We start from the raw sequence: 25,060 nt of genomic DNA, 5'->3' as shown, positions 1-25,060 counted from the left end.
CTTGTGTACATGTCCCATATGGGAGAGTTCCTTGTCTCAGTGGAGTGAATGGAGCTGGGGCCTGACTGACTGTTGCCTACCTTAAAAGCTCCAGGAAAGGCTGCCGCACCACCCCTGAACATCCACGCTGTGCACTGTGCAGTCCCCTTTTATCTAGAAGACATCCAATAAACTTCACATACCCGTGCATCGCTTCACATTGTTATATATTTTTCAATTTACTCACTGTAAATAAAGGAATTTAAGCACAGATTAGGATCTACACAGATAGCCCTGAGTTAACGGTCACTACTCTTACTTTCGACCTGTGATGGGCTGTGTATCACTAAGGTTCCCTGTTAGCCAAGTGACCACCATTGGGATTTTTAAAATGTATCAGGGGGTCACTGCTTCAGGAGGAAACTTGTGTGCTTGTCCCACATGGGAGAGTTCCTTGTCTCAGTGGAGTGAATGGAGCTGTGGCCTGATTGACTGCTGCCTCCCTTAAAAGCGTCAGGCAAGGCTACCGTACCACCCCTCAACATCCACACTGTGCACTGTGCAGTTTCCACATTATGACTACAGACGCCCCATTAACTCAACGTACCCGTTCATGATGCCATGCCGTAGTTATTAGCTTATTTGATTACTTTCTCTCTCATATTATTCAAACTGGTAGCTTATAGATAAAGTATTATAGAGTGTGACTTCCTTTCCAGTCTTTCCTGTGAAATTTCCATGTCAGTTTTTCCATGCTACATGGTGTTTTTTCTCACTTTTTCCGGAGGGTTTGGGGGCGAGGGGAGCCTTCTTGCTTTGATATCTTTTTCCTTAAGCATATAGAGTAAGATCCTGTAGTCATAGTCTACTCTAACAAACAGCCTCGAAAGGACCATAAGGTCTGTTGCTGATTGCTTTTCTTTGTAATCCCTTGTAATCCTTTGTAGTCACCATCTACCTCAGTCTTGAAATTAACGGATCTTGAATTCGGCTTTCTTTTGTCTGAAATTTCCATGACATTTCCATGTCCAGCTGAACTCCTTTGCAATAATGGACAAACCTGTGTGTATCATACAGGCGAACACTTGATGATTATGTACAGTGTTCTAAAGATAGGAGGGAAGAAGAGGAAAATAACCATTTCAAAGAGATTTCGTATTTTTTTATTATATTCTTTTTTTTTTTTTTTAAATCTCCGATCAGTTTTATTCAGCTTTGGAAAGACTTCAAGAACTGGAGGTGTTACAAATCGCTTCATATATGCAGCAGGTCAGCGCTTTAACTGTCTTCCTCTGTCTGTATTTCCTTCTGCCTAAGACCTCCAGACTTTATAATGCAATGTGTCCACCTCTACGATGGGTGGGTAGCACCCGTCTGGCAACAAATTCTTATCCCTTTTCTGTCCAGCTCTCTAATGCAAGAGTTCACCGTTATTCCCAGTCCTTCATTTATGCAACAGGTCAACTCTGGAACTGTCTCCCTCTGTCTGTATTTCCTACTTCTTATGATCTCCAGTCTTTCAAACGCAGTGTGTCCAGGCATCTCGAAATGACAGGACCTTGAATTTGGCTCTCTTCTGTTTTTTTTTTTTTTTTTTTTTTTTTTTAAACGATTTGTGGGCTCTAGGCCTTTGGTTCCTTCTTCCTTGCATAAAAAAAAAAAAATCGAAATTAATGGACCTTGGATTTGCTTCTCTTGTAAATTTCTCTTTAGCGGGAACAATTATTGCTGACTTCCAACCTTGGGGTCCTTTTTCCTTGCATGAGCAAGGAGGGGTCTCCCCAAATGCTGAACAGATCGCTCAGAGACAGTAAAATTAAATCAATGAAGTAACTCATCGGATTGAAAGAAATTCATCAGAAAGAAAATTGAAAAAATAATTAAATAAATAAATAAAGGGAACAGAGCAAGAGCAAAATAAACAGAGTAAACATGAAGAATAGAGAGAGGTGGAGAGGAGAGGCAGTTAAATACATACACAAATGGCGCATTATTACCAGCCGCGATAGCGAAGCTGGTATTCTTTTCAGTTTGTGTGTGTGTGTGTGTGTGTGTGTGTGTGTGTGTGTGTGTGTGTGTGTGTGTGTGTGTGTGTGTGTGTGTGTGTTTCTTGATTTCATGGGACAGTGAATTGTACTAATGTATTACTTATACATTTTAAGTGAAGCAGCAGTAGTTGCAACTCGTGCTGATCTGAAAGTCAACCTGTTGAATGTAGGCCCATATTACCCTTCTTGTGCAGCTGACCAGCCTACATTCGGGGATAGGGAGGATATTGGCGGACATTTTTAAAGGGGACATTGTCGCTACCCGATCATATCAGTGTCACCTCATGAAGGCGTCCGTCTCCAGTACTCCCACATATGAAAATGTTATTATAAAGATACAAAAGATTCGGGCCGATTTCCACCCTCTTCAGTTTCATTTCGGGCCAGAGATATTCTATTTTCCCTGACAAGCAAAACTTTGGACGAAAAGTCTGACATGCATTCATACTGGCAGCACAGGAGTCTTAAAAGCAGAAAATCAGTTTTTCTTAAGGCCAAATGTTTCTGAAGACCTCGACACATAACCAGAGTGCTAACAAAGCAGGTTTCTATTTCAGCTCTAGTTATGCAGGTACATTTCGGCATTTGATGTTTCACTAACAGATGAAGTAAGAGGTAAGGATTTGTGTAATTACAAATTACTTATCTTTCCCCTTTTGGTGCTCTCTGATTTTGCTGTTTTATAAGATGAGGAATTACGTTTTAGTCACTGGTAGATACAGTTGTTAAATTTATCATTTTATCCAGATAATGCATATTGTATTATTGTCTCACTTATAGCTAATAATTTTGCTTCACTTCTGCATTCCTTTGGTAACGGATTACTTACTGATGATATAACCTTCAGTCTTCCTTCACTGCTTGACATCATTTTGAAGTTCAGTGAGATCGTCTGGGGATTGTAAGAGTAAGCTGAAATTTTAAACTCTTAGAGGATGTTAAGACTTGCTCACTAATCTCTAAAGAACTCTAATTACCACCGTGTATAGTTTCATTAACAAATCCCTGTCAGTGTGGCCAGTTATCCACTTCAGTGATTCTGACGTTGTTTACCTCATCCTGCATTAACCGCTTGAACTCAGTGATATTCGTTCTCAGTTAATTCTTCCTACCTCCAAACGATTTCGGTCAGCTCAGTAGAGACTACTCATACTGAAGAGGCTAACTGACGTTATACTGACTTTCTTCTGTTCTGAAAGTCTTTCCTAAGCTAAGGCCTCTGAAAGTGGAAGAATTAAATTACGTAAGGCGTCGTCGAAGTAAAAGGTTTAAAAGATTCAAAATGCTTGCAGCCAATCAACTATGAATCTAGAGCTACTGTATCTCGAGTCTTGACTAAAGTGAAAATATTGGCAAGTTGAAATCCGTAGTGTGTGCCGAGTGTCGGCTCCCATTCCATTTAACCCTGATAGTTTGTTATGAATATAGAGAATACTTAGGGATAATGTGCCGCTGTCTAAAGAAGTCAAAGGATTGCAGGATGTCCAGTATCTATAGCCAGATACTTTAATCCTGGAAATGGTGGGCATAATCAGTACGTCTCCAGATCATTTTGTCCACAGAGTGCCATCTCTTCCACTCACCATCATTCCCCCATCGGTCTTCCATCTCATACTCTACCTCCTTCTTCCCTCCCCTCTCTCCCTTTCATCCCGCCCACATACGCTCCTAATCAGTTTCTCATTCTTAGTTCTTTCCAAATGGTTGCAGGATACAAGATACATTGGCGAGACGATTAATTTTGGCATTAATGCATCAGTAAAGACGCGGATACTCTTGTCTGAAATATGTAATCGACAGGATGACACAAGGCACAAGGTTCCGTACGGGGTTGAGGCTCACTTACTGGAGCAACTCCAAACTTGGACTTGGTTTCTTGATACTGAACGGATGATTTCAAGCTAGCCTACAACAAAGCCTTTCCCAGTGTTAGTTCTCTCTCTCTCTCTCTCTCTCTCTCTCTCTCTCTCTTTGTAAATTATATTTCTCAACAACTACTTCCGCTTCCAGTCCGCACCATCCTCTCTGTCTCTCGCTTATCCTCTTAAAAACTTCACACATTTTCTTTTACCGTTTCTTGCTTCTCTTTTATTTCCCTTCCCTCTTCTCTTCCCAGTCATATCCTCGTTCCTCTTTCTTTCCTCTCCATCTTTCTTTTCTTCTTTACTTTCTTTACTTCCTTTTATTTTTCATCCAATCATTTTTTTTTTCGCTTAAGTCGCTTCTTTTGTTATCCCTTCTCCTTCCTTTCCCCCTCCTCCTTCTCCCTACTGTTCCTCATGCATTCAATCGCTGACCTTCCCTTCCCTCCTTCCTTCCCTCTGCTCCTTCCTCCTTTCCTTGGGCCAGTCCTGTCCATCCTTCCCATTTCTATTCCTATTTCTCTTCCCTTCCTTTCTTTATGCATCCTTCTCCTCCCCCTCCTCCTTGTCCTTTTCATCCTTTCCCTGTCTATTCCTGTTTCCCGTCCCTTCCTTCCTTCATGCTTCCTCCTCCTTCTCCTCATGTTCATCTTGTTATTGGTCTTTTCTTCTTCTTCTTCTATTCTTCTTCTTCTTCTTCCTTATCATCATCAGCAGCAGCAGTAGCAGCACATCATCTTCATCATCATCATCATCATCATCATCATCATCTTCTTCATCTTCTTCGTTCTCCTCCTCCTCCTCCTCCTCCTCCTTATCATCATCAACATCATTACATCACCAGCAGCAGCAACAGTAGCAGCAGCAGCAACATATCATCTTCATCATCATCGTTATCTTGTTCACATTCCTCCTAATCCTCTTGCTCCTCCTCCTTATCATTATCAATGCCATCATCAACATCATCATCATCATCATCATCATCTGCAGCAGCAGCAGCACCAGCAACACTAACACATCATTATCATCATCACCATCATCGTCATCACCAACCTCCTCTTCCTCCTCCTTCTCTTCTCCCCTCCCCCTCCGCTTCCTCTTTCAAACTCCCTCCTCTCTTTTCTCTCCCAACTTCCAACTCTCAGACATCAGTTCCATGTATGAAACTCAGTTTCACTTTCCCCCTCCTTTCTTTTTCTTACATGCTCGGTTTCCTTCCTGCCTGTCTTCCCGTCACCTTTCCTTTTCCACCTGTCTCGCTTTCCCTTCTCTCCGTCACTATTCTTTTTCCCTCTCTCTCTCTCTCTCTCTCTCTCTCTCTCTCAACTGCCTCCTCTAGTCAGTAGCGCCGGAGTGATGCCTTGGGATTTACCCTATGAAAATTGATAAGGCACACACACACACACACACACACACACACACACACAGATTAGAAGGAAAGGGAGTGGTAAAGGTCAGACGGAAGGAAAATGGAAAGAGAAGTGAGACGTGAATAAAGGAGATGAAAGAGAAATAGTTAAGGAAAAAAGAGAAATATCAGAAGAAAGAGAAAAGGGAAGGGGAGTCAAAGAAAACTAGGGAGGCGTGCAGAGAAGAGGGGACATGGGGGAGAGAGAAGGGAGGAGGATGAAGAAGCAATGAGAAAAATGTAGAAGCAGAGTGAAGGCCATGCAGTAAGTAGTGAAGTTACGGGAAAAGACAGAACATGAGTAAAAGAATATTACAACGGAAGGAAAGTCACGGAGGTAAAGGCGTAGAGTGTACAGGAAAGATGTTAAGAAATTCTACCCAAGAGAAGTACTACATGTTTTTCATTAGTATTTTTTAAAATACTTGAGCGAAATTATTGTACAGGGAAGAAACTTAGCCCCTATTTTTGTTACCACTTTTTTTTAATGCTATACGAGGCCTCTCCTCCTCACCTTAGTGATGTGAATAATCACCATCTCCATGAACCCCTACGATAAGGTGACGTGTTATATAAACTATTCTAGCAGCTCCAGAAGTGTGTATTCGGCATAAGTGAGACTTTTCAAAGTAGCAGAGTTATGTACAAGCCAAACCATCTTCATCGCGAGGCTTTTCGTGAGATGAATAAAATCGTTTTGAAGTATCAAGAATAAAAAGCAAAAACACATCACCGGACTGAAGGGGTTAACTAGAGAGTATAAGTAAACTGAGATCTACTTCACCACTTCAGTTTCTGAACGACTTTTTTGTGTCCGACTTGAGCCAATACATTAACAGCGCATTCCTTGAGGTCCAGCAGTCCTTCAGCGTACCATATACCTTCGCATGTTATCACTTCGGCTCTGACACCCACTTTCCAAGTTGAATACATGCTAGAGCTGTCGTGTACTGGCTGGTGTATTGGTGTCATCGTTTTTTTTTTTTTTTTTTTTTTTTTTAAATAACGTCAGCGGGTCTTATGGCAGATCAGTGAAGTCGAATTGAACGAAATTCATATCCTTTAAACTTTTGCGTCCATTGGAACAGAAAACCATCTCTTTACCAATTATAGTCGGTTTCACCGAGTCTGACGCACTGATTTTGCCAGCTGAGGACACGTGGAACTGGTAACACTGCCCGATGCTCTCGGGCGGTGATTGGTCAATTCCTGTTGTGTTTGAAAGTGCACCAAACTGACTTTCTATTCCAAACAATACTCATTTATAAGATACTGGATTATACAGATACAAATGAGAGCAATTATATCTTTAATGATAAATGTGCCTTTTGAACGATCAGATATAAACCTGAATGACACTGATAACAAAACCAAGCACAGTAAAGTCTCAACTAGACGCATATGGACACAGTTACCGACTGTGGCGGCAATTCAGACCAGCGTTGCCAAATTCCCAGCCATATAATCGTACAAGGCATACCAAAATTATCGTTTTTTAATCAAAATTATCGTACACATTTAACTAAAGCCTTTTCCTCAGATTTTTCCTGTTTGGCCCTGTTACTACTACATGCATATTGCGCACTGGCTCCTTAAGCGTAAGTTTCTTAACATCTAGACCATATAGGATAGGCTATGACCCATGCTTAGCCTACAACTTAAGGCAGTACCTCTTCTACCTAGTGAGGCTAACCCATCTTGAGTAATAAGTATTCATTTTATGCAAATTAGCCTATCGTTCACATACATGAAATAAATAAATATTTGCATATTTAGGCCTGCCAAAAAACACTCGAAAACATATCCCCACAAAGAAAAAAAAAAATAACGTGGACAAGTCATTATCTCTGCTAGGGATATAAACTTCAGAAAAGGACAAGTGAAGGTGAGTGCACAGAGAGGTAATGGAGAAGAGCAGAAGTCACTGGAAGCTAATAAATATTATAAGCCCCGACTTGAATCAGCCATGATAAAACAACCCTTATAGACACTACTCATGGAGTCCAGTCCTCCCACCAGCCGCAGGCCAACGGGAACTGAACAGCGGTAGACCTATGACTCACACAGAGATTGATACACACGGACAGAAGCTCGACACGTGAGACTATCTGTCGTACGCGGCACATTCGGTAATTACCCTCGTCTGGATCTAGTATGTTTATGAAATGCTAGACAAATAAGTCATTTAATGAAAATCCTCCAAAGTCATAATTAAGTAAACATTATCACATTATTCGAATGAAATATTGCACAAATGCATAAATTATCGTATTATCGTATGTATGGTATCGTACATGTGCATAGTGCCAAATTATCGTATATGTACAATAAATATCGTACCTCTGGCAACGCTGATTCAGACCTTCATAGCAAGGTGGTTCCGAGGCCCTGTGAAGGCTAGAATGTTTTTCTCACCACTGCTACATAGTGTCACAGTCTACACCATACCCTTCATTAATTTATCTACTAATACACAACTTTACCCTAAGATACGCTTAGCTTCTGATAATTATGATTTGTGTAAGCACACACACACACACACACACACACACACACACACACACACACCTCACATGCTATTCATATACTGTACATACACATTTTCATTACTTCATACGTATCAGTAGCTTTAAAATACTGTACAATGTACATATACATTTTCATTACCTTCATAGGTAACAGTAGCTTTAAAATTCTGCATTTATGTTTGTATTCATAGAGTCAGTAAAATTATTTCTTACATTAATGGGCTAGGTGTTTGATTTTCCTGAACATTTTCAGAGGTATCATAAGAGAGAAACAGACAGACAGACAGCCACTGTAACCCCGGTTACCATCCACCCTCTCCTCAGGCATGATATACGGCCATATTCTTAAAAGTAATTCCTTCCCTAAACTTTTCCTTCCCTTCGAAGGATTTTTTTTTCCCTTCAGTATGCGTAAAGATTTCCTTGGAAGGGAAGGAAAAATGTTCAGGTTGGTAGCCCTGTTAAACTAAAATGACCCATCCTGCTGATATTTGGTATGATGGAGCGTTAAATTTATAAACTAATACATCAAAACACTCATATCTCGTGCTGGATAATGAAAGCACAACATATTTGAGACGCGGGAGGTCGCCACCACATCTACAGTATACTGTTGGTTTGTATTCAGCCATAAATGCCATTCTGGCCAACACCGCAGAGTGTTCACTCCTCAAGACAATATTTTGATAAATTATATTCGAGGAATATTATTACGCTTAATGTTGTTATTAGTAAGTGTAAGAATCACTTGGTAACCCGCCCCGTCCCGACGACGTATGGGTACATCACCACGATATGCATTTGCCAGTCCCGGCGACGTACCAGTACGTCGTGCAATTGCAAGGTACCTAATTTGCACAATTTTCAATTTTTGCACGTGACTTTTCGTATGTATACACGGGACACCTTCCTCTATTCCTGTACAAGATACCAAGCAGGGACAATGCCTTACACTGCATAACCTCCCCCCTCCCCCCCTCACACCATTGTCTTGGCAAAGGACCTGTTACCAGTGACCTGGCTAGTAAAGTTATTCAGGGCCAGAGTGATTCCCTAATCGATGACAATGTGGAGGACAATGTTTACATAGCATTAGAAGAAGAAACAGCCAGAAATAATGATCAGGTAGTGTGGCAAAAATAGGTCAGGTATGGTGATTAGTTAGTGAGTGAAACAATGCTTATAATGCCTTTATTACTGCTTGAAAACCAATATACTGTCATACTACATATACATTCGTACCAAGGAAATAAATAAATACCGTTTATGAGTGGATAAAATAGTTACCCTCCCATAGAACTCGTTTTCTTTGGTGCCAGCATGTTAGAAAACCCACTCAGGTAAGGAGGAACTCCTACCTGGATTGGGCACTTTAAACCTCAGGTGAGCGATTTCTCTATGAATTTTCGATGTTTCTCACCAAAAGCGAAGGTTTTAGCCAAAAAAAAAAAAATCGAAAATACCTCGGGACTGGGGGATGTCGGAGGTGCGGAAAACCTCGGGACGTGACGGGTTAAAGTCCGTCTCGTGTACTCGCATGGCGGCGCTCACTTGTTTTTTTCCAGCTGGAAGACATGAACCGAACCACACGTGTGACCTTGATGGCAGATTTCCCTTTTTCAGGCAAATTAACAACCAAAGTGTTTCTTGAAATGAATCCTCGTTTGACCCTGGCCATAATGTATCAGATTTGTCAGTGTCAGATCATAAAAGACTGGATGAATAACGGAGGTAGTACGTCGTCTGCTCTGTTTATGTCTGGCTTTTTGTCTCAGCCGACATGGGTAGCAATTTTAAAGATACACAAATAGTGCTTAAACATTAGTATAGTGTTGTAAACTACATCAATATAATTATACAGTAACTTCTGTCAACATTTTAAATATATATATATGACAATGAACCACAACAGAAAGCACAAAATTTATGAAGGAATTTTTGAAGAGATGGGTCAAGGAATTCCTTCAAGTTCCAATAATTTCTGCTGCCCAGAGGAAAAATCTTTCCCTTCGCGCAGCCCAGGAAGGGAAGGATTTTTTAAAGAATACCAATTCGGCTAAAGATTTCCATCCCATGCCTCTACAAGGGAAGGAAATGTTTAAGAATACGGCCGATAGTGTCCCCACGACCGAGAGAAGCCGGTGACTTTATACAGGAAGTTACCGTTCCCTTCTCTATTTAGCCTAATTAACCTAACCTAACCAAACCTAAACTAACCTAACCTAACCTTATCCTAGATCAACCTAACCTAAATAAACCTATATTTAACTAACCTTAATTCAAGAAATAACTGATTTCACAATCTGCCTGCAACATTATATATATATATATATATATATATATATATATATATATATATATATATATATATATATATATATATATATATATATATATATATATATATATATATATATGTATATATATATATATATATATATATATATATATATATATATATATATATATATATATATCGACCTATAGTTACCTATAGGTCGATAAGCTCTGAGGCGGTGGCTTAGTCAGTAGAGAGGTGGCCTGCAGTCCTACCGGATCCAAGTTCAAATCCCGGCTGGGGCAGGGAACAGTTTGAGGAATTGAATTACATAAGAATTAGACTTTACCGATCTACCAGAAGACCCGCCGACATGTTGTAAAAATACCCCCGCTAATACCAATACACCAGTCCTGTATGAGACGCCCTAGCATGTATTCAATATGGATGGTGGGTGTTAGCGCCGAAGTGGTGACATGCAGAGTTGTATGGTATGTAGGAGGACTACTGGGCCTTAAGAGCAGGCTGTGAAGCCTGTGCCCAGAGTCGGACACATTAAGAAAAAAAAAAAAAACATCCAACTATATCCCCGAAGCATATATTTCATAAATGGCACAATGCTTGAGATAACATGCGGATACTTTCAGCCAGCAACTAGTAAGGGCACTCGGCGCATGCACACAAAGCGCATCGGTAACTTCCAGCATAAGTCACTATGTATACGACACCGGGAAAGTAATGGATTTCATCACTGTAGAATGAACCGAATTTTTGATAATAGTGGAGAAAAGGAAAGTAAGATGAAAGCAAACCCCATGAGAAAATAATAGTTGAACTATGCTATTTATCTATCTATCTATTAACAGACGACTTAATCCCGTAAGGGGTGGCCACAAACAAATCGCCTCCATGTTGCTCTGTCCCCCGCCAATTCACTGCCCTGTTCCCAGCTCTCCTCCCCCCTCTCATATACCTCTCTACTCCATCCCTCCATATCATCCTAGGCCTCCCCCTGCCTCTCCCTCCCTATAATGAAACCGCGCGCTACAATGAAATCGCATGCAGTGTGAATGAAATCAAACATAATGAAATGATAATTTAAACAAATATATCGGTCACTGGCTGTTGTGACTTTACTTGGTTTTGTTATCAATCTCGTTCAGGTTTATCTCTGGTAATTTAAAAGGCACAAATTTATCATTAACGACATCAATGCTGTAATTTGTATTTGTATAATCCGGTATTGTTCAAGTAAAAGACTTGTGGTTGGAATACAAGATCAATATGGAGCACATTCAAACACGACAGGGATTGACCAATCACAGCCCGAGCATCGCGCAGTGTTACCAATTCCACCTGTCCTCAGCTGGCAAAATCAGTGTGTCAGACTCACTGAAATCAACTGTATACCACCCCCTTCCCAAGTTATATTCTTGCTATATCGAGACGATTCTCTTCAGTTCGTTGCCTAAACTATAGTATGATTACCCTAACCTGACAATCATTCCAAACCCCTTTTCAGGTGGACTGCTGACCAAGTATTGTTAGAGTGGATGGTTAATTTGACCTCAGACTAAGGAGACTCATTTCTTCCTCATAACTACCATTCGTCGAATTTCATGAAACTACGAAAAGTCAGCTTGTGTCATCCAGTTCCGTCGGATGGAAACAACCCAATTTATCTCTTTCATTGCTAAGGTGTACTACAAAGGAGAAAAATACACAGTGGTATATATATGACTCCCCTTCCACTCTGCAAGTGTTTTTTCGTGTGTTGTTGTGAGGGTTCGGTCAGCGCTATCCTGTATATTTTTGGCTTCCTACCCCCATTGCTAAAGCTCCAATACCAGCAGTCTGGGCCGTCTGCACAATACATGAGATACCACCAGGTGAGTTTCTAGCGAAGCACTGTTTACAGTCCACCGTGTTGTTTGGCAACAGGGAAAGTGTGGTATATAACAACAACACTTTATCTTAGGGCTTTCTCTTATGTTTGTTTCTGTACCACCAGATTGCTTTATTCAGGTGAGGAGAGACAACATCGTAGTGATGGGTTTGTTGTTGTTATTGCAGTCCCAGGTTCATCTAAAACGTGAACCAAATGGTTACAGTAGTATCACCAAACGATGGTGACCCTCTCTAGCACCTGTGATGAGGTTAAAAGCCATAGACTCTCAATTAGCTTATTCAGTAAAGGGACATGATATATATTTTGCTGTTTCTACACAGAGTTTTTTCAGCACCAGGGAGTCACCTTCAATATTTTCCTCTCCGTCCTCCGAGTAAGTTCATTCCACTCCCCTGAAACTTAACGTACCCATACATAGCATCAAGTCAAGTCATTATATATTTATCAATTTATTAAATGCAAATAAAGTAGTATAAGCACAGACTAGGATCTGCACAGATAGCCATGAGTTAATGGTCACTACTCTTACTTTCTACCTCTGATGGGACGTGAATCACCGAGGGTCCCAGTTAGTTAAATGACCACCATCGGGATTTTTTTTATGTACAATGGGTCGCTGCTTCAGGAGGTAACTTACGTACTTGTTCCACATGGGAAAGTTCCTTGTCTCGGTGGACTGAACAGAGCTGGGGCCTGAATGACTGCGCGTACCTTAAAAGCACCAGGCAAGGCTGCTGCACCACCTCTGAACATCCACACTGTGCAATTTCCACACTGTGTTTACAGACGCCCTTTTAACTCAACGTAACCATACATAATGTCACGCCTTTGTTATCTATTTATTTGATTATTATTTTACTTTATTACTTTCTCTTTCAGGTTTTTCAAACTGGTAACTTATAACGTATTACAGAGCATAAAGTTTCCTTTTTGGTCTTTTCTATAAAATTTCTGTGTCAGTTATTCCATGCTGCATGGTGGTCCTTCTCACTTTTTCGTGTCAGTTTTAACTACAGGGTTTGGAGACGGAGGGAGCCTTCTTGCTTTACTATCCTTTTCCTTCAGCATGTAGAGTTAGATCTTGAAGTCATAGTCTACTCTCTAACAAGCAGCCTCTAAAGGACCATAATGTCTGTTGCTGTTTGCATTCCTTTGTATTCTTTTGTATTCCTTCTTCTCCTCCTCCACCCCTTCATCATCGTCATTCAGGAGGAAACTTGTGTACATGTCCCACATGGGAGAGTTCCTTGTTTCAGTGGAGTGAATGGAGCTGGGGCCTGACTGGCTGTTGCCTACCTTAAAAGCTCCAGGAAAGGCTGCCGCACCACCCCTGAACATCCACGCTGTGCACTGTGCAGTCCCCTTTTATCTAGAAGACATCCAGTAAACTTAACATACCCGTGCATTGCTTCACATTGTTATATATTTTTCAATTTACTCACTGTAAATAAAGGAATTTAAGCACAGATTACGATCTACACAGATAGCCCTGAGTTAACGGTCACTACTCTTACTTTCGACCTGTGATGGGCTGTGTATCACTAAGGTTCCCTGTTAGCCAAGTGACCACCATTGGGATTTTAAAAATGCATCAGGGGTCACTGCTTCAGGAGGAAACTTGTGTACTTGTCCCACATGGAAGAGTTCCTTGTCTCAGTGGAGTGAATGGAGCTGGAGTCTGATTGACTGCTGTCTACCTTAATTGCGTCAGGCAAGGCTGACGCACCACCCCTGAACATCCACATTGTGCACTGTGCAGTTTCCACGTTATGACTACAGACACCCCATTAACTCAACGTACCCGTTCATGATGCCATGCCGTAGTTATTAGCTTATTTGATTGCTTTCTCTTTCAGGGTATTCAAACTGGTAGCTTATAGATAAAGTATTATAGATTGTGACTTCCTTTCCAAGTCTTTCCTGTGAAATTTCCATGTCAGTTTTTCCATGCTACATGGTGTTTTTTCTCACTTTTTCCGGAGGGTTTGGGGGTGGGGGGAGCCTTCTTGCTTTGATATCGTTTTCCTTAAGCATATAGAGTAATATCCTGTAGTCATAGTCTACTCTAACAAACAGCCTCGAAAGGACCATAAGGTCTGTTGCTATTTGCTTTCCTTTGTAAGCCCTTGTATTCCTTTGTAGTCACCATCTACCTCAGTCTTGAAATTAACGGATCTTAAATTCGGCTTTCTTTTGTCTGAAATTTCCATGACATTACCATGTCCTGCTGAACTCCTTTGTAATAATGGACAAACCTGTGTGTATGATACAGGCAAACACTTGATGATTATGTACAGTGTTGTAAAGATAGGGGGGAAGGATAGGAAAATAACCTTTTCAAATGGATTACGTATTTATTTATTAAATTCTTTTTTTTTATCTCCGATCAGTTTTATTCAGCTTTGGAAAGACTTCAAGAACTGGAGGTTTTACAAATCGCTCCATATATGCAGCAGGTCAGCGCTTTAACTGTCTTCCTCTGTCTGTATTTCCTTCTGCCTAAGACCTCCAGACTTTATAATGCAATGTGTCCACCTCTACGATGGGTGGGTAGCACCCGTCTAGCAACAAATTCTCATCCCTTTTCTGTCCAGCTCTCTAATGCAAGAATTCACCGTTACCCCCAGTCCTTTGTTTATGCAACAAGTAAACTCTGGAACTATCTACCTCTGTCTGTATTTCCTGCTTCCTATGATCTCCAGTCTTAAACGCAGTGTGTCCAGGCATCTAGAAATGAAAGAACCTTGAATTTGGCTCTCTTTTTTTTTTTTTTTTTTTAACCCTTTAACTGCGGGTATTGTTTTGGTCTGACTGTCCTCTCCCGCGGGGGTTTCAGCCAAATGTAAACAAACCTTTAAACCTTAATAACTCTGCACAGAATAAAGCTAGAGAAAAAAAATAAGGTACCATTAGAAAGTACTAACCTTCAGCTTTCCATTGATTTAGGTTTCATGACTTTGTTGACTTTCACAGGACGGGGAGAGCCGTTAGAAGCGAGGGGTGTGAAATAACTATTTTATGCCCCACACACCAGTACCAAATGCCAACCACTCTCTCATAATAGTAATATAAACATATATGAACACTGTACATACGATAAACACCCACTCTGTGTTCACTGAGGTAGGTAAAAGGCACTTCCCGGCGGCTGCGCCCACTCTTCACTGCGGCTGCGCCTCACTTCACTGCGGCGGCACCCGCTCACTGACGTTTCATGCGATCTTTTCATTCTTTCTAACTTCTAATATTATTTTACATATAATCTGGGCAATATACATTATATTTACACTGCACTTATTACTATATTGTGTCACTGGCGCATCACAGAATTACACAAGTGCCGCAGATTCTCTTATTACAATATCACTTATTATACTGGCCAATATTTACATTTTTTTCTAGGCAAAATATCCCTTATTACTACATTATCCATTATACAATTATTGGCAAAGCACGTCACTGTCGCATCACTATATATCACTGTCACTTTCAATATTTACTCAGAGAGTGGTACTCGGCAAAGCACGGAGTTACACATAGAGCAACTTGGCATTCCAGGCACTGGTGTGTGCTCATTTTTCTTGTCCTAGGCCTCCGTGTGGTGTTAGAACATACTCTGCAGTGGCCCTGTGACAACCTGCCGCCTGCTGTAAGAGGCAATTTCACAAGCTGGTGCCGGCTCATGTAACTGCGGCACTCAAGACGGTCAGGTTGTGTGTCAGAGTGTCGCCTCGGGATCAATGCCATCACCTGACCAAATCGTGCAAGTAGCTGCTGCACGACAGTCTTGGAAAACTGTCTCAGTGATGGTTGCCTTATGCCCCCGACTTGTGTCTTGTAGAGAATGAAGGCGTTGAGCATGCACATATCGAGCATGTGCAGGCAAGCCTTCCTGTACCATCGGGTGTTTCTCCTGAGAAAGTCAATTTCGCCAATCATCATATCAGACTTATCAACAAGTCTCATATTGACACTGTAATCAATGACGGCATCAGGCTTCATGATTGGCTCTCCCGTCCTGTAGCTGACCTTCCCAGTTCTCTGCAATTCCCCCTTGTGGATGGTGCTGATCATATTCACGACCTTCTTGTCATGCCACCTGATCGCAAGAAGCTTGTCTGACTTCTTCAGGTGAACATCTCCCTTGGATGATGATGATGCTTCAGGGAAACTTGGCCACTCTTTCCTATAGCTCCGTACAGTGCCAACAGTGCCAATGCCGTGTTCAGCAAGGTATTTGGAAAGTTTCGGTGCTGTGTAGTAATTGTCTGTGTACAGCACATGATTACCACCAAAATACCTCTCCATCAGCACTTTTACAACAGAGCCAGAGAAGCCAAGGGGGTCTTTCCTGTTCACATCCATTGTACTAGCCGAGTAGATGACAAAATCCAGGATATACCCCGTCTCACAGTCACACAGCACAAAGAACTTTATCCCAAAGCGGTGGCGTTTGCTGGGGATGTACTGCATGAATTTGAGACGTCCTCTGAACAATACCAGGGATTTGTCTATGACGACTTTCTGCATAGGCTGGAAAAATCGCATAAATCGATCCCTAATCCTGTTGAGAAAATCCCTCACTTTCCACAAAGGGTCAGTTTGGGACGGGTTTGCATTGTCAGCGAAGTGCAGGTATCCATGCAGCTGTCAGAACCGATCCCATGACATATACTTCCCGAATATTGGGATAGTAGTAATGTCATCCACGAGCCAGTACTCCTCCAACTCATGTCTCTTGATATGGGGCATCAGAAACATTAGTGCAAAAAAAACATACAGCTCTCTGATTCCGACAGGCAACCACGACACTTGCTTTGGTGAGCCAATAGGTCCCAGCCCTTCTGCTGCACACTGAGCTGCATACCTATTGGTCTCATCGCTGACATGCTGCATGATTTCATCATCCATGAAGTCCAGGAAGTAGTCAACAAAGTCATCTCTTGCGTTGCATGGGAAGGCAGGCTGTATTCCAGCATTTGTCATATCAAACGGTGGATTGTGTGGCTGAAAATCTGCACCGTCAGACCAAACAAATGCATCCACTTTCCCTGTGTGTGGTTCAGTGGCAGTGGCAGGTTGCATTGCACTCGTTTCCCCATGAGAAGGAGCTGAGGTGGAGGCAATGGGTGAGACAATGGGTGAGGCAGGAGGTGAGGCAGGAGGCGAGCGGGAGGAGGGTGAGGCAGGAGGCAACGGGGAGGGGGGTGAGTGCGGGGGCGGTGAGTGGGGGGGTGGCGAGGGTGAGGGAGCTGAGCAGGGGGCAGGCGGGGGGGTTTCTGACCTGGTGCGTGGTGAAACTTGACCCTTTCTTCCCCGCTTATCACCTCGCTTATCTCCTCGCTTATCGCCCAGCTTTACCCTCCAACTGCCACGCATCCCCTTTGTTCTAGGCCTGCCTGCCCTGCCTGCACGGCCTGCCTTCCCTCGCTTTGCAGGCTCTGGGAATTCGTACTCCTCAGATGATGTAGACTGAGGAGAGGGCACGGCAGATGATGATGATGATGTGAGGGCAATAGGGCTAGGGGAACGGGAAATTGATGGGAAATGCTTACTAGGGCCTGGTGTGTGGTGTGGGAGACATGAGCCTGCGCTTCACTCCCTTCCCACATGCAATACCAGATTTGTCCATAGGAGCCTTCCCTTTCCCAGAGTAAGTTGGGGGTAGTGGGGGAGAAACAACACGATCACTTTCATCACTGTCACTATCAATGGAGAATGGTTCACCACCAATCACTGCCAAATCGTCACTGCTTGCTGTGAGTGTGTCACTTTCACTGCCACAATCAAGAGTAGTACTTACTGTTTTGTCCAGCTCAGTTCTAATTTCAGGAGTGCTCAACCCCTTCTGCCTCGCCGTCAGCAGTTCCTTTACCGGTGTAGAGGTAGAGGGAACACTAGCACTAATCACTTTAGAGGAGGAAGCGAGCGACGATGAGTCAGGACGGAGCGCCATTCTCACGCACAGAGCTGGACAGATACTGACTGATGCGGGCCAGGGCAGGGGTGGGGGGGGCCCCCTCGGGGTTGGAGGAGGGAGGTGTGGGATGGCTGGCATGAAAGAACTCGACAGCTACTCTTGCGTGAGACACTTTGCACGCTGGGAAAACGCGCGGTGTTCAAAATATTCACAATCATTCCAGAATGACACCCGCGATTTGGTCCAGTTTTGTCAATGTCATTCTGGAATGACACCCGCGGTTAAAGGGTTAAGGAGCGGTTGGTGGGCTCTAGGCCTTTGGTTCCTTCTTCCTTGCATAAAGAATCGAAATTAATAGACCTTGGATTTGCTTCTCTTGTAAATTTTTCTTTAGAGGGAACAATTATTGCTGACTTCCAACCTTGGGGTCCTTTTTCCTTGCATGAGCAAGGAGGAGATCTCCCCAAATGCTGAACAGATCGCTCAAAGACAGTAAAATTAAATCCATGAAACAACCCATCGGATTGAAAGAAATTCATCAGAAAGAAAATTGAAAAATAAATAAATAATAAATAATGGGAACAGAGCAAGAGCAAAACAAGAATAGTAAACATGAAGAAGAGAGAGAGGTGGAGAGGAGAGGCAGTTAAATACATACACAAATGGTGCATTATTACCAACCCCGATGGCGAAGCTGGTATTGTTTTCAGTTTGTGTGTGTGTGTGTGTGTGTGAGTGTGTGTGTGTGTGTGTTTTAGCACGATAACTTCCCAACAGCTGAAGATATCATCACAAAACTTTACAGGTGTGTAGTAGTGAAAAAATCGATCACTAGTTCGAAAGTGGTGGAAGTAGGTCAAGGTCTGTGTACCTGTTACCACGATAACTTCGCAACCGCTCAGGATATCATCACAAAATTTTACAGGTGTGTAGTCGAGATGAAAATATCCTACTAGTAGTGTTTTCAGTTTGTCTGTCTGCTTGTCTGTCTGTGTGTCTGTTAGCACGATAACTTTGCAACCGCTCAAGATATCATCACAAAATTTTACAGGTGTGTGGTAGGAATGAAAATCTCCTTTCGGGTTCGAAATTGATGAAAGTAGGTCAAGGTCTGTTTGTCTGTTGCCACGAGAACTTTGCAATCGCTCAAGATGTCATCACAAAATTTTAAAGGTGTGTAGTATTGATGAAAATTTACGAGTTAGAAATTGGTGAAAGTAGGTCAAGGTCAAGGTCATATTCCTAGCCGCGCTAGAAATGTGTCTGCCCACTGCTGGAGTGCTTCTCCCTTTGGGGGGGGGGGCTTTCTTTAAAATTTATTCTTATTGTTACCAGATAATTTTATTCATCATGGAAGAGTCACTGGTGGCAAAAGGGTTAATGGGAGCAGCTTGTTATCACAGTGCTTGAAATGTATATCCTAAGGTGAAGGAAATCGTCTGTGGATAGCAAGATAAGAATATGGTTGTAAGTACTTCTGTGTCTACCCACCTACCTACCTACCTGTCTACCAGTCTATTAATATATCTATCTTTCTATCTATCTACGTTCACCTGTCTACCTGTCTATGCATGTCCGTCCATCGTTCTCTCCCTCCCTCTCTTTCTCTCTCTCTTTCTCTCTCTCTCTATTTATCTACGTATCTATTTAAGCTCCATCTACCTATATATCTCCCTGTCTGTTTCAGTTCCATCTGCCTAACTATCTAACTAACTTTTTATCTATAGCCAGATACTTTAATCCCAGAAGGGTGGCCTCATAGGAATCGCTTCTAGGTGGCTTGTGTTCCCCGTTATCAAGCAGCTCTTTCTCCAACGTAATCTAACTAAAAGGTGTAACAGAAGTAAGAAGAACGACCTGGAAAAAGAAGTAAAAAAAATAACTGAGAGAAAAAAGGCAATCTGACGGGAAAATGAGTGTCCGGGAGAATGAATTGACTAAGAGGGGGTGAGGGAAGGTAGAGAAAGGTAAGGAGGATAAGGAAGGGGAAGGGAGACAGCAATGAAGGAGGGAAGGGAAATATAAAGAGGGAGAGAGGGAGGAAGGAGTTAGAGGGAAGAGTGATAGGGAAAAGGAGAAAGGGAAAATGGGGAAAGGGGGGAAGTAAAAGGTAAGGGAGAGACAAAGAAGAGTGGGAAGGAGGAAGGAAGGAAATAAGGCAGAAAGGAAGGAAGGCAGAAAGGAAAGAAGACAGAAAAGAAGGAAGGAAGGAAGAAAAGAAGGAAGGAAGAAAAGAAGGAAGGAAGGAAAGAAGGGAACAGAGGGGAAAAGAGAAAAAAGGAGAGGAAGGTGAGAAATGAAAGGGCAAGGGCAAGGGAAGGGTGGAAAGAGGAGGAGGGTGTGAGCATAGGAGGAAAGAGCGAGGCATAGGATGGAGTGCATGGTAACGGAGGGAGAAAAAATGGTGAAATGTAAGGTAAAAGAGAGAGAGAGAGAGAGAGAGAGAGAGAGAGAGAGAAGGTGGAATAGAGAATGGTGGAAAGGATGGATGGGCAGGGGTAGGGCCGGAAAAAGTAATTATTTGGAAGGAGAGCGGTTGAAAGTAGATAAAGAAAAAGAAGGGAAAGGAGGGTGGAAGAAAGAACGAAAAGAAGAGGAATGGAAGAGGGCGTTGAGTACACAGCATAGAAAAGGTGGAGGGAGGAATGAACGAAGAAGAGAGAAAAATCGGAGGGAAAAAGGATGGTTAGGAGACAAGAGAGAGAAGAAAATCGATAACACGAGAGGAAAGGAGGGGTAGGGGAGGAGGGAGGAGAAAAGAGGAGGGACTATGGAAGAGGGAGGGAGAAAGGAAGAGGGAAAAGAGGGTGAGAGGAATAAATGGGGAAGGAGAGAGAAAGAGGGATGGAATTTGAAGGAAAGGAGGGAAGCGAAAGGATTGGAAGACAGGAACCAATAGAAGGAGGGAAGAGGCGATAGGAAAAGAGAAGGAAGAGAAGAAGGAGGACGGGGATGAAAGAGAAGGAGAATAAAAGGGTGAAAGATGTGAAGGGAAGGAGAGAGGAGGAGAGGGAGAAATTGAGGGAGAAATTGAGAGGCAGGAAGGAAGACACAAAAGGAAAGCTTCAGCTGGGAAGGGAAAGAAAAAAGGAGAGTGAGACTGAGGAGGAGGGAGGAGAGAAGAGCACAAAAGTAAACAAGAAGAAAAAAAGGAGAGAGAGAGAGAGAGACTGACAAACTGATAGAATAATGACAGGCAGAGGAATGGAGGAAGATGGGAGAAGAGAGTGGAAGATCTAGGAAGGAAAGAAATAACTGTCTATGGGGAGAGGGAGGGGTTTAATGTAAGTAGGGAAGAAGAGAGAAGAAAAAAAGGGAAGGAAGGATGAAGGAAAGGAGGAAGAGAGAAGGTAGAAGTGAGAAGAAAATGAAGGAGGAAGAGAAAAGAGGAGAAGAAGGTGAGCAAAGGACACACAGCAGGATGGAAGGGGGGAAGAAGAGAGAAAAAAAGAGGAGGGAAGAGAAGATGCGTCGCAGAAAAGGGAGAGAAGAATATTGAAAACGAAGGAAGAGGGGAGGGAAGGGGGTGGCTAGAGGGGAGGAGAAAAGAGGAGGAATGATTAAAGATGGATTGGGAATAGAAGACGAAAGACAGGGAGGGAGGAGGGAACGAGGCAGGAAAGGGAAAGATGGATGAAAGTGAAAGGTAAGTAAGGAATGGAGGGGAGTGGAAGAGAGAAACGGATAGAAGGAGGAAAGAAAGGAAGAGGGAAGATGATACAAAGGATACAAAGGAATACAAATGAAAGCAAACAGCAACAGACCCTATGGTCCTTTCGAGGATGCTTGTTACAGAGTAGTCTATGACTACAGGATCTAATGCTACATGCTGAAGGATAAGGTTACTAAAGCGAGAAGGCTCCATCCGGCTCCAAATCATCCAGTTAAAACTGGCTGCAAAAAATGAGGACCACCATGCAGCATGGAAAAACTGACATGGATATTTCCTAGGAAAGACTGAAAAGGAAAAATTACATTCTATAATACTTTATCTATAAGCTACCAGTCTGAACAACCTGAAAGTGAAAGTAATAAAGTTAGGCGGATAATCAAATAGATAAACAACTAATGCATGACATTAAGTACGGGTACGTTAAGTTAATGGGGCGTTTGTACACAGCGTGGAAATTGCACAGTGCACAGTGTGGATGTTTGGGGGTGGTGTGGCAGCCTTGCCTGGTGCTTTTAAGGTAGGCAGTTAATCACTCCCCAGCTCCATTCAGTCCACTGAGACAAGGCACTTTCCCATGCGGGACAAGTACACAACTATCCTTCTGAAGCAGTGACCCCTGATACATTAAAAAAAAAATCCTGATAGTGGTCACTTAAACTGCTATTATTGTGAAAATAATAATACATATCATACAACTTTGATTTTATTCCATAGTATGACACTCCTGAGACATTATGCTAATATGTTATTAACATCTTGTGATGTATTTCTGTAGTTATTTATAGGATAAAAATATTTTCTTAGCCGGTCGGTCCAGCAGTGGGGGGCAAAATTTTGCTTCTTCACACGAGATCATTGTAATTAATGACAGATAGCACAAAATAGAGGTTATTGCAATTAACCTCTACACCGCGGGCTTGTTTACCAATGACTTGCGTGTCCAGCGGGGTTTTTTGGGCTCCGACAGACTCTCAAAAAATATTTGCCAAAAATCAGTTATTCGTCCTAGAATAATAAAATTACATATGTTTATGGCAAATACCTTCAGCTTTCTCCTGGAATGATTGTTGAGCCTTCGTCGGTTACCGTAGGACTTGTGGAGACCTCTGAAGTAGGGTAACGAAGTCTCCACTTTACACTTCCCAACAACCCGTAATATGATTACCACAGCCAGATACAAACACTATAAACACTATTCTACAATTTTCAAGTAGTTTGGGATCCATACTCAAAAAAAAAAACACTGTGAAAGCAATGAAAATTACCTGCGCGTCTGATCGTCGCACTTGCGCTAGTTCGCTCTAGGCACTCTGTCATTTATTATTCATAAAACCCGTCACACTTTATATTTCTATTACTATATCACACTTATATATATCTGGAGTCTTTCTCCATAAGTTTCCTTCAGTCGTATTAGTTTATTGTCACTGAAGTCATTCAATTTTTCAGTCAGTAAAATACGTAGAGAGCCACGGATTCACTTTCACTGTTATAACATAAATTATTTGTACTCATATTCTTATATTACTAATTACTTACATTACTATTTACATTTTCTATTCTATTTTCAATATTTACCCTGCTATTTTACTTACACTATGTTATTCACTGTCACTTTCAGTAAGATAAAACTATAATACACTGTTCAATCATATGAACTGAACATCCATTGCTTTCACCTGCTATTTACACATTATTTCCAAATAATTCTGCTTCCACACTTGCACTGTTAGAACTGCTTTTGGCTGTGGTAATCGAAGAAGCAGGTAACACAGAGGGGAACCTGGCACTCAGCGCACTGCCAAGAGGTGCGTTTATGCTCAGGTGTGCGGTGTGTGGTATGCGCACATACCTGACACCTGCGAATCGCAGCCTTCCTTTTCCCTGTGGCAGGCATTAGCTCAAGTCTGTGCTGATCCATATACGCCCTCTGCTCAAGTCGGTCGGGAAGTGTTACTGGATGGCGCCTTGGAGTTGCTGCTTGCACCCTACCATATCTTTCCAGCAGCTGCTGGACACAAGTCCTGGCGAACAACCTCAGGGAGAAGGACTTGGGTGGCTTGACCTTCATCTTGTACAGGATGAAGGCGTTCAGCATCGTCATATCTATGAGATGCAAAAAAACTTTCCTGTACCACCTAGTATTCTTCCTGAGGCAGTCGATCTCACCAATCATCATGTTGGACTTGTCCACCAACCGCATGTTGATATTATAGTCCAACACAGCATCAGGTTTCATCACAGGTTCGCCTGTCCTACGGTCGACCTTCCCACTGTCTCTCATCTCCCCCTTATGTACGGTGGTGAGCATGTGCACGACTCTCTTGTCACGCCACCGTATTGCCAGCATCTTCTCACACTTGCGTAGGTGCACGTCTCCTTGCTGCGAGGTTCCCGCCTCTGGGAATTTGGGGAATTTGGCACGATTACTTTTCACAGTGCCGCAGGAGCCAATGCCGTGCTCAGAAAGGTATTTGGCAAGTTTCGGTGCTGTATAGTAGTTGTCTGTATACAGGACATGATTCCCACCAAAATACTTTTCTAGAAGCACTTTCACTACACAGCCTGAGAAGCCAAGGGGGTGTGTTTTATCGAGATCGACAGTGCTGGCTGAATATATGACGAAGTCAAGGATGTACCCCGTCTTACGGTCGCACAGTACAAAGAACTTAATTCCAAAGCGATGGCGTTTGCTTGGAATGTACTGAACAAACCGAAGACGTCCTCTGAACAAAACCAAGGATTCATCAATGACAACCTTCTGAAATGGGTGGAAGATTGACATGAACTTATCCTTCATTCTGCTCAGAATCTCCTGGATCTTCCAGAGTGGGTCGGTTTGGGAAGGTACATCGTTGTCGGCAAAGTGCAGGTTTCCCATGATGTTCCGGAAGTGATCTCTGGCCATGTACTTATTGAAGGTGGGTGAGGGTAGTAAGGGGTCCATGGACCAGTATTCTTCCAACTCATGCTTCTTGGAGTGTGGCATGAGAAGCATGAGGGCAAAGAACACATACAGCTCCTGCACTCCCAGCATGGACCACTGTTGCATCTTGGCTGCACCTGTACCACTTGCAGCACGTTGTGATTCATACCTGTTGGTCTCATCACATATGTGCTGCATGACTTCGTCATTTAGGAAGGCCAAAAGGTAGTCGACACACTCAGCATTTTCGTCCGTAATGAAGGCGGGCTGAACTACTGAGGAGCTCTCATCAAAAACAAGATTTTCGGGGACAAAATCTGACCCTTCCGTCCACGCGAAGGTGTCCAGGATTCCCTGTCGTGGCGGTGTAGGGCGGGTGAGGTTGGCTGTGAGGGAGGTTTATCTCTGTCAAGGTCACTCTCACTGACCCTAGGTTGCCATACAGCACTAGCAGCCCTTACCCTACTAGCTACACTACTTTTCACTCTCCTAGATTTACCTCTACCTCCACGGCCTGCCTTCACTGTTG

The sequence above is a fragment of the Coenobita brevimanus genome, chromosome 112 (assembly GCF_032717465.1).
Source record: "Coenobita brevimanus isolate Jiangsu-jjx chromosome 112, ASM3271746v2, whole genome shotgun sequence".
NCBI lineage: Eukaryota > Metazoa > Arthropoda > Malacostraca > Decapoda > Coenobitidae > Coenobita > Coenobita brevimanus.
The sequence above is the reverse complement of the archived record's forward strand: the minus strand, read 5'-3'. Positions refer to the sequence as shown.